The sequence below is a fragment of the Pinus tabuliformis genome, chromosome 4_2, assembly GCF_031772625.1.
Source record: "Pinus tabuliformis cultivar Carrire ecotype Pingquan chromosome 4_2, CPIR1, whole genome shotgun sequence".
Taxonomy (NCBI): domain Eukaryota; kingdom Viridiplantae; phylum Streptophyta; class Pinopsida; order Pinales; family Pinaceae; genus Pinus; species Pinus tabuliformis.
The window spans coordinates 52,811,628-52,824,880 of record NC_142304.1 but is presented as its reverse complement, the minus strand read 5'-3'; the positions used below and the strand labels follow the sequence as shown (position 1 = coordinate 52,824,880).

The 13,253-nt window shown below is 40.9% G+C and overlaps 1 pseudogene; it reads right to left on the bottom strand.

Moving 5' to 3' along the window:
• Positions 1–425: 425 nt before the first annotated feature.
• Positions 426–11,051, bottom strand: LOC149168248 (uncharacterized; annotated as a pseudogene).
• Positions 11,052–13,253: the final 2,202 nt, after the last annotated feature.

Sequence of the window (13,253 nt, the reverse complement as noted above, 5' to 3'; positions counted from 1 at the left end):
ATTATGGTTTTCACTGTCCTATTTGACATGCATGGGTTTGATACTTCGATGTGTTGTTATAACTTTTAAGTCAGTCATAGAAGGGGTAAACACCAAAATGGGATTTGATAATGTAATATGTCCTTTGTATAATGGAACAATTCTAATCACGAATTAATGCACACATTTGCTACGATCTTTAATTTTTTTCTTTTAGGAACTATTACAAACACTTTGCAAGCAATAGTTTCCTATTTGGCATGAAAACAAGGAGAAACTTCATGTAATAAATCAAGAGATTAACACATAGAACGAAATTTTCCAACCGAACACCACTTATCCCAACCAAATCTTTATTCAACTAAATTATGAAATTTCATACATAAGCCATTAATGGAACCTGTCTAGAATATTTTGCATGATTTTGCTGCAAAAATGAGTTCAACTTAGTTGTCACACATTAGGGAAATCAAACGGTTGCAATTAATCCACGACCAGATGAATCAATAGCAACAAGTCGATCAACATTGATATCAAATATGATTCCTAAAATCAGTCTTGTGATCATGAGCAACCTTAGTGATCACTGTCGTTGGTAGTTTATCCCTTGGGTTTGGGCCATGATTAGGAAACTTTCCATATGGTTCTAAAAATTGGCTTCCTAGAGTAACAACTCCTAATGGATCAAGAACACTTCCGTGGAAGAATACACTTGCACCATCTCCTGCATCTTCAATGATATAGAACCTTCAAGTGGTCTCTCCACATTTCCAGTTGCTTTACAAGCAAACTTTACTAGATCCCATGTGTAAACCTTCATGTAATCAACCTTTTTTTACACCTTAGAAGCAGCGTGTTTAGATGCATTCAATATATCTTTAGAAAAAAATTATTGTATATTTTCATTGCACATAATAGAATGTCTGTAATATCATCTTTGCCAAGCTTGTCAGAACTTGTAAAAAATTTAAACCCATTGTGGTTGTATGGAAGATGGCTAGTTATGATCATAATGGAGACATAAACAAGTAAAAGAAAATATTAATCCTCAGTAAGTGTAGTTAAACATTGCTAGAGTGGATTCCAACCCATATATAATAACATCTAACCCAACCCCGGTAATGCCACGAGCCACAACAACCTTAAGAGAGTCCGTTGATATCCTAGAATCATGACCAACTGAAACTCTCAAAAGTCTTGATACATCTGCATTCTTCATCTCCAAAAGCCATCCTATAAGGCCTACTACAACAACTGGCTCTATTAAAATCTCTATAAGACTCACTAGATCTCTCTCAACACCAACAACTGCAACCCCACAAATACCACTTCCATTCTAAAGTTATTCGAAATTAATTTTCTCTAATGTTGAGACTATACCAAAAGGCACAACAACACTACATAATACCCTTGCTTGGTTTTGATGTTTTTGCAAATAGGCTGGCCACATCGCTGGTTTGCTAGTCCATGTCAAATTTGTCTCTTGCAGTGAAAACAATCTATTAGCATTAGGAGTAGAACAACCCCCAAGGTAAGGTGCATCCTCTTTCCTCACTCGATGAAATAAATGGGCTTTTACAGTTGCATTTCTTTAGCAATAGAGTCATATGGTAAAAGTAATGGTAGAAAAGGGCATAAAACAACAACCTTCAATAAACTATCCTGCATCTTTGACGTGATCGTAAGAAGTGCATAATCTCAAAGGCAACATCAACGACAACACTGACAAATTCCAATTCAGTACAATGTACAACATCTTCAACAAATCCAACAAAAGGAAGCATCTCAGATCATGTACTTGGATATTGACTAACACATGTGGAGGTTTGCATCACATTTGTGACAATCATTACAAGTGGTTAATTTGAAGGCATGCTTGGTTGTACCATGCACATGCATTGATACAAGAGTTGTCAGTAGTCAAACACATGTAGGTCGAGTGGTGGGGACAAATTGTTGTCATCCTCTTCACTCAGTTTCGATTCTGAGTTACAACATGTTTGTTCCCTTGGAGCCTCTTGTAATGTTGACTATGTAATGAGATTACCTCCTGCATTCCTCAACAACAGGAGGCGGAAGGAAGGTGTTTAAAAATAATAAAAATAAAAATTGTCTGTAAAATACCAATTTGAAATTCTCCTAATTTTCTTTAAAATTTCTGAGTTTTCAAATGAGTTTTTTTAGTGAGGCATTTCTTTGAACGATTTGTTCACTACTTGTTGTAGATGTATTCTTTAGCAAGTTAATTCCAAATGAATTACACATAACTAAATGAACATATCCATATAACAATTCATCATTAACAAAACACTCAACAATAATCCACCTCTAATACACACTATATGACAAGAGTTTCGACGCCATTTATTATTGAGAATAACCTAGAAATATATCAATACTGAACATGATGGCACACAGTCATGTAAACAATTGTTACAAAGCATAGAGTTTAGATTGGAACCTGATAAATAAGCTAACAAGTAGACCTGGGTATAGTGAGTGATTTGGTGTTGGATATGAGCTCCAGAATAACAATTACAAACCCATAATTTTTTTTCTTTGTACACAGTTGTCAATTACATTCATATGACCAAGGTTTTGACCTCCTTTCAACAGATATACACCTCTTAGTGAGCTTAGCTTTGTGATTATTCACGGTTCCTCTAACATAACCCAAACTCAACCCTAATGGAAAACTGATATGCACAAAATCTTTACCAGGAAACTCGACTTCTTATGTAGTAGATTTCAGCCCACAAACTAGATAGCTTGACCCACATGCAAGGTAATGAGTTTGAACACTTTTTTGCAATGAAAATCGGCTAGGGAGATAGGAACTAACTCAGCCTTTGTATAGAAAGAAGCTCGTTCTCTTTTCGGTGGAACTTCAACCTCAACAACCCCTAATGTACAACCTTCTAATCACGGGTTCGAATCCCCCTTCCTTAGCAGAACTTACTGAGATTTGGACTTGGGTACTTGGCCTTCCGTAGATTTGTCTCCAACATGAAAGAATGAGATAGAAATATCAAGTAAGATAATAAAGTCAACTGATAACACTTCTTTACCTCAAAATCTCATGCAAATCATCTTCTCCTTTGAATCCCAATGGTGAAACTGAGTGATTTCACTGCTTGAACCAATTAGAGTGTATAGTTTCAACACTCAAACCAATTATGGTGTCTAGGGTTTTCCAAACCCTAAACACCTCTCAAAAAACTCTCCAAGAGCTCTTTTCTAAAAAACACAAATGAATGAATGGAGTGATCTAGGTGGATATTGGTGGCCACCTGCCAAGTCCACCTGGACCCCCACCATTGTCTTTCTCAGCATTTTCAGTTTCCTTAATTGTAGCACAACTTACTATTTTTAGAAGTTTTTCGGGTCCTGAACTTCCGGAGCCGTTTTGAGGCCCTAAACGACGTTTTTTGGGGAATCCAGGGGCATCATGGTTCCAACAATGATAGTGCTCGGATAGATCTTTCTAATGAGCTATTGTACGCATCAAACGGAGATCATATGCCAAAGTTACGACCCCGGGAAGTTGATTTACCAATTTACCCCCAAACGGGGCCCACAGTTTGGCGTTTCATCTCCTAGGGTTAGGTTTTGGAATGTTAAGGGTTTTCCATTGTTTCTCAACAATAAATAGGCCTTCGAGCCTCATTGTAAGACAGTTCAGAGGCATGTAGCCATCACATCTCTTCTCAGAGATAAGCTATCATCGCCCTAGCTGGTTTATTTCCATTTCTGGTTGTAAGCATATTTCAGTATTTTCCATTAATGAAATGAAGTATTATTTCTGCTGCATATTTGTGTATATGGTTATCTCTGTAATTTGTTGCGTTCCTGTTTAAATCTGGATCAGTGGTATCAGAGCGGTCTGCTTTTTCTCTGTTTTTCTTTGCATGTCCCCAACAAGGTCGGGATATAAGGAGTTAGGGCTTGAACTGGTTGAACCTTTGCAAGACCAGCCTCGCAAATCCCGACGGCCTCCCATGGCAGACGAGAAGAAAGACGAGGGGGCAGGAGATCCCATCAAAATCTTGCTTGAAGAAGCCCTCGAGCGACAACGGAACGCGATGATGGACAGCTTTGTCCAGATCCTTCAGCAGCTACCCAGAAGCAACGCATCGGCTTCCAGCAGCTACTCTGGAAATGCCACACCCTTTAAGGTACAAGTTAATTTTGAAATCCCCATATTCGAGGGTCAGATAGATGCAGATGCCGTAGATAAATGGTTAAATCTGCTAGAGGGTTATTTTTCTGTTCATGAATTTTCGAGTCGGGAAAAGATTGTTTTTGCTCTTCTCAAAGCAGCCCCCCACGTCAAGGACTGGTGGGAAACCTACTGCGAGCAGAAGGATGAAAGTACTGGCTCACTATTTTCAGTCGCACCCACCTGGGATTCGTTCAGGGATGCCATCAAGGAGCAGTACTACCCTGTCGGAAGCTATGAGGATGAATACATAAAGTGGACCACGCTGCGGCAGGGAAGGGACCAAGACGTGCCGGAGTTCACCAATCTTTTCCATACCCTTCGCACAAAGTTGGGTATCAAGGATTCGGAGCAACATTTGATACTCAAATACCGTGGCTGCCTGCACAAGCACATCCAGGAAGAAATACAATTCCTAAACATCCCCTCGCTCGGCGTAGCCTACCGATATGCCGTCAAGGTCGAGCAGAAGTTTAAACAAAAGAAGCGAGACTTTGGATCTGCGAATCCAAAGCAGGGGAAAGGTGCCCCTAAACCATAGAACAAAGGACAAAGCCAAGGCGGGATAGCCCAAGACAACCAGCCGAATCCGCAAGCAAAGAACAGCGCCGCGAAGCCGAGAAAGGACACTGGAAAATGGTGCGAGTTCCATAAGAGCTCCACTCACAACACAAATGAGTGTCGGGCCAAGCAGTCACTGGTGGCTGAGCTAAAGGTTTCAAAATCAGATGCATGTTCCGACTCTGAGTCAGAACCCGATAAGGGGTATGAAAAAGGGAAGCAGATCATTGATGCGGATCCCAGTGCCACTGTTGCTACCGCAAAGATCCAGAAAAATGAACCCGAAGATCCAGAGGAGGAGGAGCGTCTCTTCCACTCCCAGATGTGGGTAAAGGGCTCCCCGATACAGTTCATTGTTGATAGCGGGAGTCAAAAGAACCTCATTTCGGCAGAGGTCGTGAAGCGGTTGGGCTTACTGACCACAGCACATCCACAACCATACACCATTGGGTGGCTTCACCAAGGACGAGATCTTCGCGTGAGCCAGCAGTGTCGCCTTCCATACAACATCAAGCCCTTCACGGATGAGGTATTGTGTGACCTTGCTCCCCTTGAAGTTTGTGATGTATTACTAGGACAACCATACTTGTGGAAGCGACATGCTGTGTATGAATCAAGGCCCCGTGCTGTTATTATTACATTGGGAAATAAGTTGTTCAGGATACCAGAGGTAGCACCACTTGCCGCCATCTCTTTGATTACTGCAAAACAATGCAGTAAGATCATTTCCAAAACCAGGAAATTTGTTTTCCTGATGATACGCCCTCAAGGAAAGAAGAAGACAGTGGGCGTGGCCTCCAAACGGGGTCCCTCTGCACGACAACTACAGATGGACAAGGTTGTGGAGGAGTACAAGGACATCTTCACCTCCCCGGCAGGGGTTCCTCTGCACTGTCAAGTCAAGCACTCCATCGATCTGACCCCAGGTGCGCCGCTACCCAATGGACCAATTTATCGGCGCTCCGTTCTGGAGAACAATGAAATCAAGAGGCAGATTCAGGAGCTCCTGCAAAAAGGTCACATCCGTCCGAGTTCATCGCCCTGTGGGAGCCCGATCGTGTTGGTACAGAAGAAGGATGGGACGTGGAGACTCTGTATTGACTATTGGGCGCTGAACAAGATCACTGTCCGTAATAGGTACCCGATCCTGCGGATTGAGGACCTCCTAGACCAACTAAAGGGGGTGAAATATTTCAGCAAGATCGATCTGAAGTCAGGATATCACCAGGTATCAATCGAACCCTCCGATGTGTGGAAGACTGCTTTCAAATCCAAGGAGGGCCTCTTCGAATGGTTGGTCATGCCTTTCGGATTGACGAATGCTCCTGCAACCTTTATTAGGCTAATGGATGACATCTTGCGGCCATTCACCAACTCCTTTGTAGTAGTATACTTGGATGACATTCTGATCTTCAGCCAGAGTTGGGAAGAGCACCTCCACCACATCCGACAGGTTCTCCAAACACTGCGGCAACACAAGCTATGTGCCAATTTGGAGAAATGCACTTTTGGCATGACCCAGGTTCAGTATCTGAGATACATCATTGATGAACAGGGGGTGCATGTCGATCCAGCCAAGATCCAAGTCATTCGGGATTGGCCCTCTCCAACCACTCTAACAGAGCTCCGCAGCTTTCTAGGTCTTGCCAACTTCTACCGTAGGTCTGTGTTGGGGTTTTCTCATATTTCTTGGCCCTTGAGTCAAGTCACCAAGGGCGGGGCGAAAGGAAAATTCTTTTGGTCTGAATCTCAACAGAAGGCATTCAGGGAATTGAAGGATCGCCTCTGCACGGCACCAGTGCTCGCGTTACCAGATTTACAACAACCATTTGAGGTCGAGACAGATGCCTCTGACTATGCTATTGGGGCAGTCCTTACTCAACATGGACATCCAGTGGCATATCACAGTGAAACACTTTCAGACACAGTTCGGAAGTACCCCACTTATGATAAAGAGATGTATTCCATTGTACAGGCCTGCCGACAATGGAAGCATTACATTTTGGGGAAGGAAATGGTCATCCACACAGACCACCGACCTTTGCAGTTCATACAGACCCAAGGGAAATTGCAGAATGATCGCCATCAGAAGTGGTCTACATACCTGCAACAGTTTCACTTGAATATCAAGTATAAAAAGGGCAGCACCAATAATGTTGCAGATTGCCTCAGTCGGCCACCGATCATGGCGCTAACCACCGTGCTCAACTCTTGTGGGCACGAGACTGCTGATTGGCCACTTCTCTACAAAAGCGACCCAGAATTCGGCCACACATACCAGACACTCTTGGAGGGTCGGCAGGTTGCAGATTTTCACCTCCAGGACGCCCTATTATGCCACCTCGGTCACCTTTGTGTTCCTTCAAGCGAGCGTGCCAAGATGATTTGGGAAGCACACTACAGTCGGGCTGCTGGGCATTTCGGGGTCGAGAAAACTGTGGCAGTACTGCAAAATTATTTCTATTGGCCGAATCTTCGACAGGATGTTGGGAAGTACATCCGATCATGTACTGCCTGTGCCATTGCCAAACCGACCATTAAGAAGCACGGCCTCTATACCCCGTTGCCTACCCCTAGTCGACCTTGGGAATCCATCTCCATGGATTACATGTCAGGCCTTCCTTCCACTAAGCATGGAAATGATTGTGTTTTTGTGGTCGTCGACAGGTTCTCGAAGATGGCCATTATGATGGCCTGCAAGAAGAATATCACAGCAGAAGCCACTGCTAAACTCTTCTTTGAACGAGTGTGGGTGCACTTTGGGATCCCACAGTCTATCATCTCAGATCGGGACAGTCGGTTTCTCAACACATTTTGGTCCAGTCTCTGGTCAATGCTGGACACCAAACTCACGAAGTCCACAACCTTCCATCCTCAAACTGATGGCCAGACAGAGGTTGTCAACATGATGATTGTGCACATTCTGCGCATGTATAACTCAAAGCATCCACGCACATGGGACGAGAGCCTCCCCTATGTTCAACACAGCTACAACCGAGCTCTTCACAGCTCCACTGGCCATAGCCCTTTTCAGGTGGGTTTGGGATTCCAACCACTATGCCCCATTGATGTGGCCATGCCCCTTGCAGCTACTCACATGAATTCCGCTCATGTCCAGTCCGAAACAAATAAGGCCACCAGCTTCATTGAGCGCATCCAACATATTCGCCAGCAGGTCCATGACATTCTTGAGAAATCAAATGCCAAGTACAAGCAGCGACATGATCAACACCGAGTGCCACACAAGTTTCAGGTGGGCGACAAAGTCTGGTTGCATTTGCAAAAGGAACGCCTTACTGGAGCCTATCGGAAATTGAGACCACTCCAATATGGTCCCTACACCATTACTAAGGCTATGGGAGACAATGCATTTGAGCTCAGCATTCCCCCATTCCTTGGCCTGCACCCAGTGTTCAATGTGGACCGCCTTCCGCCATACTTTCCAACATTACTAGACACATCCGACATTGCAGAACAGCTCAAACCCATAGAATTAAATCCAGATTGCATGGAACAAGCTGCAACTGATCGGATCATGGACACACAGATCAAGAACACTCGCCAACAGAATATCCAACTGTATCGAGTTGTCAAAGCAGGCCAAATCCTTCAGCAGGGCAAGTGGCTCACCAGGGAACAAGTTCAGCAGAAATTTCCTCATCTCATGGAGGAGCTCAACGCAATGGGGACCATTGCTTCCTAAGGGGGGAGGAATGATTCAGGTGGATATTGGTGGCCACCTGCCAAGTCCACCTGGACCCCCACCATTGTCTTTCTCAGCATTTTCAGTTTCCTTAATTGTAGCACAACTTACTATTTTTAGCAGTTTTTCGGGTCCTGAACTTCCGGAGCCGTTTTGAGGCCCTAAACGACGTTTTTTGGGGAATCCAGGGGCAACATGGGTCCATGGAATGGACCGATGTTACCCGTTCCAACAATGATAGTGCTCGGATAGATCTTTCTAATGAGCTACTGTACGCGTCAAACGGAGATCATATGCCAAAGTTACGACCCCGGGAAGTTGATGTACCAATTTACCCCCAAACGGGGCCCACAGTTTGGCGTTTCATCTCCTACGGTTAGGTTTTGGAATGTTAAGGGTTTTCCATTGTTTCTCAACAATAAATAGGCCTTCGAGCCTCATTGTAAGACAGTTCAGAGGCAGTAGCCATCACATCTCTTCTCAGAGATAAGATACCATCGCCCTAGCTGGTTTATTTCCATTTCTGGTTGTAAGCATATTTCAGTATTTTCCATTAATGAAATGAAGTATTATTTCCGCTGCATATTTGTGTATATGGTTATCTCTGTAATTTGTTGCGTTCCTGTTTAAATCCGGATCATGGAGAGAGTCTCCTCACTTTTTCTCTTTTAGAAACTTGTGGCCATTTTTGCCACCATTTTACCCTTTTAAATTTTATAAAGTCACTTTATAAAGTTAAAGTGACTTTTCACTTACCTAGGAAATATCCTTTTTTCACCCCTTGGACCTTTATAATGATTCCCTAGAGGAATTAAATCCCCTTATTAAATATTTCCCCACTTTAGCCTACAGGAACCATGTTAGGCTAGCGAACTCCATCATGTGCTTCCTAAGTGGTCAGGGACATCACATTGTTCGTAGAGGAACACCACCATGCTCCTCGCCATTCAATGTAGAAGAGACACACGTTAACCATATAGGCTCTGAAGTTGCTAAAATTAAGAGGAGCTCGTTCAACGAATGAGAAATTGTTATCATCTTTGTCCATAGTTATTACATTAAGTAACATAGGGTAACCAACATGTTTAAAAGGTTACAACACATCTCTATATCTCCTATATAATATACAGTGCCCTTTCAATAGAAGTAATAGCCTCCCAAGTTGTGATGTGGCTTGAAGTCATTCATAGGCTTTTTGAACTACAATAATTTTTTTTCTCTTCCTTCTAGATTTTTATCGAGATGATATTTCATAGCTAGCTTCAGATATTTTTGTTTCAAATTTTCTTCATCTACACGTCCAATGAGGTTACCTTTAATACTTCCATGTTTTTGCATGAAAATATCAAATTCATCTAAAATAACCCTTCATGTTGAAGACTGTAAGTCATCAAACTCATGTTGTACTCTTCTCCTCCTAACCCTCGTGGTGTTCGCTATTCTCATACTTCTAGAGTCAATGCATTGTGGAGATTTGCCAACATCAATATAAATTGGGCATGTTTTGATGTTTGGTCTTTTCTTTATATGGAATTTTTACTCAACCTGCATAGTCCACTCACTAATATGTTGACAATCAAAAGCTTCCCTTAAATAAATTTCACACATATTAGAACCTGAATTTCCACCATGACTAATTTTAACCCAATACCAAATAACAGTTGCATCATTGCAATTTTGTAGGTACTCAAATGCTTGATCAATTTGCATCCACCCATGTCCATTTGATAATTTTTCTTCTAGTTGGTTACCAATAGTGGTTGCAGTATTTTCCAAGGATTTACGTACAATGTATAGGACAATAGGAAGACCCTCAACCTTCATAGAACTAAGCAAAAGAGCAACACCACTGCAAGTACATGGAGAAACCAGGGTTGCATGTTTTTTTTCACTTTCATTTACTTCAAGAAGCATATGATTTCCTCCTAACTCAGTAATAATGCTCTCCAATCCCATCTACAGGTCCAATATCTTATGGTTTTTCTTATCAGTGTTCTCTAGTAGGGTTGGAGCATCAAACATAGACTTTGGGGCATCTTCCCTTAAGCATGAGATCTCATCCTCCTGACTTTTCAATTGTAAATTCAAACTTTCTATTTCTGCAATGAGCCCTTATGATAGTTGACGCAATTCCTAATATCTCCTTATTGTGTTTGAGAATTCAGCCACAACATTCTCATGATAAGATTCCAAACTCTTCAATTTTGTCTATTTTTGGTATATATCATTTTCCATTTCCTCCAATTCCCTATAAAGGTTTTACAATGCTTGGTTTTTGGTTGACAATGCATCATGTCGTGATGTGATCTCTTCTTACATCACATTAGAAGACGCCTCATGTGTTTTGGGCTGATCTACACTCAGTTCCAAAGATTCAATGTGGCTTTCCGGCTCATAAAATTTTCCCTTGTCAACATCACTCTTTCTTGTAATATCGGTTGCAACAACTTCAGCATCCAATAATTTTCTCTTTGGCTCCCCACAAATCCTTAAGCTTTCTACCTCCCTTGATTCTCCTTGCTGGAATATCTCATTTGCTATATTCAAAACATCTCTGATAATCAACAGTAAGTCTTCAGTTGACTTCATGCATTAAGCTATCAAATTCACTTTCTTTGTGGATTGCAAAGAAAAAGTCCTTTTTAGTGCTAAAAAGGCTATATTAAAGGTTGTTGTTATTTCCTCACTAGAACTAGAGTTATATGAGCTAACATGTCATTTCCAATTATGCATTTCTAACATAGCATTAATGCATACATTATGTAAAACAATAATGTTGTCACGAAACATAAATATATCATTTTTTGTCTTTAATATGAGCTTCAAGATTGGAAAGATTTAACTTTGGAGACTACAAAATTCCACCACAATCAAAACACCTCGTCTAGTACTCTTTGATAGTTGTGACAAGACAATGGACTCCCGGTCAAAAGTACAAGAATTCTCTTCAAATCCTTATTTAAAGAGTTCAAGATCCATGGTACATTCATCCAACACATTTCTAGGTGATTTGGGAGATTTTCAACCATTTGTCCTTTTTGGAGGTTACCATTCTCTACCAAATGATTAAGATGCTCATCTAGTTATGTTCGTACAATAACTTCATTTTCCAAATACTTCCCCTTTTCATCAGACTTATAAATACACTCTTCTGGAATGGTTCCGATTTTTTCAATCCAAGTGTTGGATACATTGTCCTTTATGCAGGTTGATCATTCTTACATGGATTGGGAAATTCTATAATATCTTCTTCTTCTTCTATTCACCCAAAAATTGTTTGAATGTGAGGACATCTTGAATTTTTGTAGGAAGAGAGCAGTACTCATTAATGTTGGTGAGGATTACATATACACTTGGTGAGTCATTCTTATGAAGACACGCACTTACCCTTGGAAGGAAAGTGGGTAGTCGCCTTCCCTCCATAATTCTCAACCATTTCTCAACCCACAAAATTGACATGTAATTGAATTTTTATCATGAACTTTGCACAAGGGTCAACGATCCAATAAGATGGTAGGAAAACCAACTCTGATACCATTGTATTGGCCCCTTTATAGAATGGGCCAATTCTAGTAGAGAATTAATGCACACATTTGCTAAGATCTTTAATTTTTTTCTTTAAGGAATTATTACAAACACTTTGCAAGCAATAGTTTCCTATTTGGCATGAAAATAAGGAGAAATTTAATGCAATAAATCAAGAGATTTCCACATAGAACATAATTTTCCAACTGAACACCAATTAACCCAACCAAATATTTATTCAACTAAATTATGAGATTTTATGTATAATGCATTAATGGAACTTGGAAACTGCTATAATATTTTGCATAGTTTGGTTGCAAGGATGAGTGCAACTCAGCCATCACACGGTTACTTCAGTTGCCTCTAGTAAGCTAGGCCTACTCAATGAAATTATACCTTCCTCCAAAACAAACCCAATTTAACCTTGCTACCACCACAAAATTCAAGTGTTGCTACAATGATGAAGTGTGTCTCCTTCAGCACCCATGATCACCTACAAATAAATTTCTCGAATTGAGAACCTGTGAGGAATCTAGATGATCCCTCCTTATTGACCAGCTAGGGTGGATAGTTTCACCACCAGAACTAATCTTAACCAACTAGGGTGGATTAGTCTCACCACCAAAACTGATTCTCTTGAGGGTTTCACACCCTTTACTCAAAGCTTCAATAACCCACTAAAGTCAATTTAAAATAATAACCAATGCATACCCAAAAGTGAGTTCTAATTTTCATTTTACAACTTTTATCATTAGAATACCATGGGTCATCAAAATGCCATGGGTCAATACCACGGTCCATCAAAATACCATTGATCTCCCATTTTTACCATTTTCTCGCTCAATAATATAAAGTGATTTTATACAGTTTTTAGTATTTTTCCCATAATCACTTAATAACATCAATTTAATTTAATTATTTCTCCCAAGTAACATCAAATAATTAAATCAGTTGATCACCTTTTTACTTACTATAGCCTACGAGAATCAAATAAGCTACTAAATCGATCCCCGGGAGTGATCACTCAAAAAGGGACATTACAAATAACACTTCATAACATTTATATTTCTTTTATTTGCCTTGTCATACCACGGGGGCATAATTTCCCCTTATAAGTGTTGCCATCCCTTGAGTCAATTTGTATTATTAGGAAACTAGTTAAGGTAGCGTTTTCCAAATCCTAACCATACTTAACACTTTCAAATTCATTATTTCAGTCCTTTCTATCTATGAAAAGGCTATTTCGTTCATGTTTAACTTATCAAA